The 5650-nt window shown below is 39.1% G+C and overlaps 1 long non-coding RNA gene across 1 annotated transcript in view; it reads left to right on the forward strand.

The window, feature by feature from the left end:
• The window catches only part of LOC132227579 (uncharacterized), a 41436-nt gene extending 38135 nt beyond the window's left edge, over positions 1–3301 (forward strand). Inside the window, exons 2-3 of the long non-coding RNA XR_009451209.1 lie at positions 115–216; positions 1481–3301. This is a non-coding gene — a long non-coding RNA (uncharacterized LOC132227579). The remainder of the gene's footprint in view (positions 1–114; positions 217–1480) is intronic.
• Positions 3302–5650: the final 2349 nt, after the last annotated feature.

Genomic DNA, 5650 nt, shown 5'->3' on the forward strand with positions numbered 1-5650 from the left:
CCTTTACATGTGGATCTTTTGGAGAGATTGGAGAGAGTTTGTGTGTTTTGTTTGTTGTTGTTGTTTTTTTGCTGTTACTTCTCACCCGAGCATATTTTTCCATTGCTTTTTTAGGGAGAGTGAAAGAGCAAGGGAAAGACAGAGAAACATCCATGTGAGAGAAACACATCAACTGCCCTGACCAGGGCCCAGGCCAGGGAGAAGCCTACAACCAAGGTACGTGCCCTTGACCAGAATTGAACTAGGACCCTTTGGTCCACAGGCTGACGCTCTATCCACTGAGCCAAATGGGCTAGGACCAGGAGAAAGTTTTTTAGGTTCCTGCCTGGTTTTTTTCAGCTCAAGTGCTCCCTCTTCTGTTGCTATAGTGAAGAGCAGTTTTCTTAATGTGCTTTCTTTAAGTCAGATTTCTTATTGTTTTTTTCATTGGGGCTCTTATTACCAGCTACTTCTTTTTTTCTCTTTACCACTGACTGCTGTATCCGAGGAACAATGACTTTACATTCCAAAGAGCCTTTTTCTCTTTATTTTTTATTTTTATTTTTTTATTGCTTAAAGTATTACAAAGAGTATTACATATGTCTCCTTTCCACCGCCCCCGCCCCCACCTTGACATTCCCCCGGCCTCCCCTACCCCCCAGTGTCTTGTGTCCATTGGTTATGCTTATATGCAAGCCTCTTTCTCTTTAAAGTGGCACTTTCCCCCAACTGCCACCTTTGTTCCTGTAAATTTTATTTTATCTATTGTTGATAGTATTACAGAAGCCTCCCATTTTTCCTATGAATTTTCCAAGCCCTGTTTTGACTCCTGTTGCCTGTGCCGATCTGCCAGGTTCCAGACTAGCTCTCAGTTGTTCTCAATAGGGATTGGATGATTTCCTTGGGGGGGCGGGGTGAGCCCTTATTGTTGTTATCAGGCTCTACCAACACTAAGATGCTCCAAATTCTCTGCTTTTTCGAGCAGATTCTGTGACTTCTACATACCTATGGGAGCTCTGAGTGGTCCCTACTATATTTTTCCCAATTTACATGTAAATTGGAGATTTCTATTTTTTTCTCTATTTAGTATCAGTTGTAGGAATTTTTTGCCCACAAATAGTAATAGCAGCTTTATTTTTAATAGCCAAAAACTGTGAACAACCCAAATGTCCATTAACAGGTGAATGATAAATAAATTGTGTTAACTTTCCAATGCTATACTACTCAGTATACTGAACGAACTATTGATACATTCAATGACATGATTCTCAAAAAATTATGCTAAGTAAAAAGAACTAGGTAAAAACAAGTCTTAACTGTATGATTCCAATTCTAGAAAATGTACACTAAAGCATAGTGACAGAAAGTAAATCACTGACACTTTAAATATGTGTAGTTCATGGTATGTCAGTTATCTTTCAAGAAGCCTATTTTTAAAAAGTCCAGCCCTTGAGTCTTTTTAAATGGAAATTTCAGTAAACCTCTGGATCTTTTGTTTTAGCACTAAAGTCTGAAGTGAGAAGCTGCCGCTAATCCCACCCACCTACATAGCGGGACACATCAAAAAGGTGATGCCCTACCTGAGGGTGGCTGCCTCAATATTTGAAAAGAAGCCCTTGGAATAAGAATTGGGGAAACTCCTCATTAGAGAATGACAAAGCTTAAAAAAAATCTCAAAACATCATCTTGCCCAGCCCCTCATCATACAGACAAGAAAACTGATGCCCAGAGATTGGTAGTGATTTATTTATTTGTTTGTTTCATTTATTGGGGTGACATTGGTTAATAAGACCATACAGTTTCAAGTGTACAACTCAATAAAACTTCATCTGCATACTGCATCATGCACTCACCACCCAAAGTCAAGTCACTTTCCGTCCCCATTTTCCCATTTGCTCACTTCTACCTCCCGCCACCCCGCTTTCCCTTTGGCTATCACCATGCTGTTGTCCGTGTCTATGTGTCATATATATATTTTGCTTAATCCCTTTAGTTTTGTTTTGTTTTTTTTACCCAACCCCCTGACCCCCTTAAACAAAGTCTGCGATAGGACAGGTTTAGGAACAAAATGTGAGTGAGCATGGTCAGGGGAGGGGAAGGATGCTATAACCAGGGACTGAATTCTCTGTCTCCTTTTTCTTACCTCTGCAGTAGTCTCTCATGGCACAGACAGGACTGCTTGAGGGCTGTTGGGTGGGAGAGATAGTCCTAGCCCCGTCCTCCCACCCCCCAGAATTAGTGAGAACTAGTTGGCCACTGAACACTCTGTATCCAGCCTGTATTCTCTCCGGGGCCTCACCCCTCTTCTCCCTCCCAGGTGAGAGTTTCATCCTGCAGCTTGGAGGATGGGTTTCTGCACCCCATAAGCTGCCCCACGAGGCAGGAAATGCCAGCACTTTCCTTCTCTTTTAGACTTTGTGAGCTCATTCAGGTAAAAATTTAATGCCTAAATCAGTTATAGGAATTTTTATTTGCTTTCCTTTATGCTCTATAGAGTTTTTGAGAAGAGGTGTGGGAAGAGTCACCCGAACCCATAATATCTACTTGTTTTTAATATGCATAAATAATATTGTGTTTTAAATATCCTTCCATTTTTCTTTTTCTTTTTTCACTTAACATTATGTTTAAAATCGATCTGTGGCCCTGGCCAGCTTGGCTCAGTGGATATAGTGTCCGCCTGTGGACTGAAGGGTACAAGGTTTGATTCAGGTCAAGGGCACATGCCCGGGATGTGGGCTTAATCCCCAGAGGGGGGCATGTAGGAGGCAGCTGATCGATTTTCTGTCTCTCTCTCCCTCTGCCTTCCTCCCTGAAATCAATAAAAATATATTTTAAAAAAATCTATCTGTGCACTACATGTATACCTGGTTTGTTGCTTTTAGTTGCTGCATTTCTTCCAGTCTGCATCTACCCTATTATGTACCTATTTTCCTAGTTAAAATACCTGGGTTGCTTCCACCTCCCTGCTCTCATGGAAAGAGCTGGATGAACACTTCTACTAGTATATATGTTCATGGTAATAATCCACATGACATTTTTTCTAGGTCATATACCAGTGGTTCTCAACCTGTGGGTCGAGACCCCTTTGGGGCTCGAACAACCCTTTCACAGGGGTCGCCTAAGACCATCGGAAAACACATATATAATTACATACTGTTTTTGTGATTAATCACTATGCTTTAATTATGTTCAATTTGTAACAATGAAAATACATCCTGCATATCAGATATTTACATTACAATTCATAACAGTAGCAAAATTACAGTTATGAAGTAGCAACGGAAATAATTTTATGGTTGGGGGTCACCACCACATGAGGAACTATATTAAAGGGTCATGGCATTAGGAAGGTTGAGAACCACTGTCATATACCCAAGAAATGAGATCTTCGAATTATAAGACACACAGTTTCAAGTGTACAGTTTCTTATCTTCACTAATATTTGTAGGTTGCTTACCAAAACAGTTCACACTTCCACATCCTATGCATAAGAGGTCAGTGTCCCCACACATTTTGCCAAGACTTGGTACTAGCCACCTCTTAAATTTGTCATGCTGGTAAATCTATTAAATTTTGGGCTTAAATTCTATTTTGATTTTATGTTTTTAAATATTTAGTTTTATTGAGGTACAATTTTCAAATAAAATTGTAAGATATTTAAAATGTACATTGTAGTGATTTTGTTTCATATTTTTGCATCGTGTACTGTTCCCCAACCCAACTCACAAAGGTATTTTCCTACATTTTCTTTCAGAAGCTTCATAGTTTTACCTTTCCATTTATATCTTTTAAGCCATCTGAAGTTTACCTTTGTATTTAGTGTAAAGTAGGGATCTAACTTAATTTTTCTTTTTTTTATTTAAACCTTTATTGTTGAGAGTGTTACAGATGTCCTCCCTTTTTCCCCCATTGCCCATTTCCACCAGTTCCTGCCCCATCCCAGGCATTCACCACCCTATTGTCTGTGTCCATAAGTAATACATATATGTATATAAATTCTTTGGTTAATCTCTTCCCACCCTCCCCTCCCCATTCCCTCTGAGTTTTGTCTGTTCTATGTTGCCATGCCTCTGATTCTATTTTATTTATCAGTTTATTTGTTCATTAGATTCCTTGTTCATTTATTTTGATTTTTATATTCAATTGTTGATAGATATGTATTTATTGCCATTTTATTGTTCATATTTTTTACTAGAGGCCCGGTGCATGAAATTCATGCATGGATAGGGCCCCTAGGCCTGGCCAGCGATCAGGACCAATCGGGGCCTTCCTTCCCCCAGCTGTTGGCTGCTGGCGGGGGCCTTCCTTCGTTCCACACCGCCCCCTGGTGGTCAGCGCACATCATAACAAGCAGTCAAACTCCCAGTTGGTTGAACTCCCAAGGGGACAATTTGCATATTAGCCTTTTATTATATAGGATTCTTCAACATTTCAGGTAATATTGGTTTGATGATAATGAACTCCTTTAGTTTTTCCTTTTCTGTGAAGCTCTTTATCTGACCTTCAATTCTAAATGATAGCTTGTTCTGTAGTGTAATCTTGGTTGTAGGCCTGTGGGTTCGGACAGGATCAAGCCTTAGACTGACTTGTGACAAAGTCACATACAAGTCCCAGCTTTGAGGGCAAAGCCCTCCCAGCACAATTATAGCCAAAAGGCTGTGGTTGTAAGCTTGACCTTACAGTCTGACCCTGCAGTCCTAGGTAGCTAAGGGATGTAGCTGCAGGAGGTGCAGCAAGTGCTGCCTAAACAAGGCTTGATAGAGTTCAGAGAATGGCAACAACAGGAACGAAGCAGATTTGAAACTCGCAAAAACATTGTAAACATCTTGCCCTTGTTTTGCTTTGTGTGATCTGACTATAAAATAAAGATTCGGCTTACAGGCTGTATCACTGTTTCCTCATCCAGGCACAGTGATCCTACCTGGCCCCAACTGTATTCTTTGGTCTGTTTTCTTTAATCCTTCACTGCCCCTCCTCAGGTTCACCCCTGGCCGTGCTGGACGCGGTTCAGTATGTCGTTGCTATTCATTACTTTGAATATTTTAATTCTTCTTAATATTGTGAACCAGTTGTATCAACATAATTTCTAAGCAATCTGCCTTTTCCTCATTACAATGGCTTTGCCACCTTTGTGGTGCTGCATTTTTCATATGTTGAGTTCTGTGTATCCAGGGTCTATTTCTGAGCTTTCTATCCTTTCTATTTGTTTATTTTTGTGCTGCTGCTATTGTTTTTAAAAAATATCTGTGTGCTTGATCTTATTAGTTGGCATTATTATCCTCTGTAAATTTTCTTTTTCAATATTGACTCATCTTTTCATGGGCTAATATTCCAAATACATTTTAGAATGAGTTTGTCAAGTTTCTTTAAAAAGTTCCAGCTAACATTTTAAAATAATATTTGAATTTATAGATTAACTTGAGAAGAACTGACATATTTCCTAAGATGTCTTATCTAAGAATATAACTTAAGATCTTCCTTTATGTGTCCTTTAATAGAGTTTAAAAATTTATAGGGTAAAAGTATTGTGGATTGTTAAATATTTTATAATTTCTGGTGCTATTATGAATGATAGCTTGCCATTTCTGGTTCATTATTGCTAGTATAGAGAAACATTTATGTTTTTCTGAAGAAATTTTAAACATAAATTTCTGAAAAAATTTTAAACAAA

The sequence above is a fragment of the Myotis daubentonii genome, chromosome 2 (genome assembly GCF_963259705.1).
Source record: "Myotis daubentonii chromosome 2, mMyoDau2.1, whole genome shotgun sequence".
Classification (NCBI taxonomy): Eukaryota; Metazoa; Chordata; class Mammalia; order Chiroptera; family Vespertilionidae; genus Myotis; species Myotis daubentonii.